This window comes from Branchiostoma belcheri, unplaced genomic scaffold (genome assembly GCF_001625305.1).
Source record: "Branchiostoma belcheri isolate BF01 breed outbred unplaced genomic scaffold, Haploidv18h27 scaffold181, whole genome shotgun sequence".
Classification (NCBI taxonomy): Eukaryota; Metazoa; Chordata; class Leptocardii; order Amphioxiformes; family Branchiostomatidae; genus Branchiostoma; species Branchiostoma belcheri.
The window spans coordinates 41,696-42,114 of record NW_017803280.1 but is presented as its reverse complement, the minus strand read 5'-3'; positions in this window follow the sequence as shown (position 1 = coordinate 42,114).

Genomic DNA, 419 nt, shown 5'->3' with positions numbered 1-419 from the left:
TCCGAAAGCCCTTTGTTCCTTTCTAAAATGCCCCGAATTAAGTATCAAACACATACCCGAATGCTATTTCTACATGTAGCATGTATATAATGTGAAATCTGGAGATGTTTTTTCAGAATTTTAATTTGAAACTAGTTTTACTAAGGTTGGTCAAAATCTAAATTTCGTCCCGGGGAAGTTTTAATTCACATTCTTCTAGTACGTATGTAATCGTACCCAAACAACCATGCAGTCATGCTCATTCAGCAGCTCAAGAGTTTTTTGTGTCAGTCATAGTCAGAGGCATATTAAGGGCACATTCTGTGTATTTGCATATTTGTTCCTGACTTCAAAAGCAATGTACAAGAAAGACAATTGAAAAACGAATACTAGTAGGTGTAGTTTGACTTTAATAAACTGCATTGAGCGAAGAATGTACA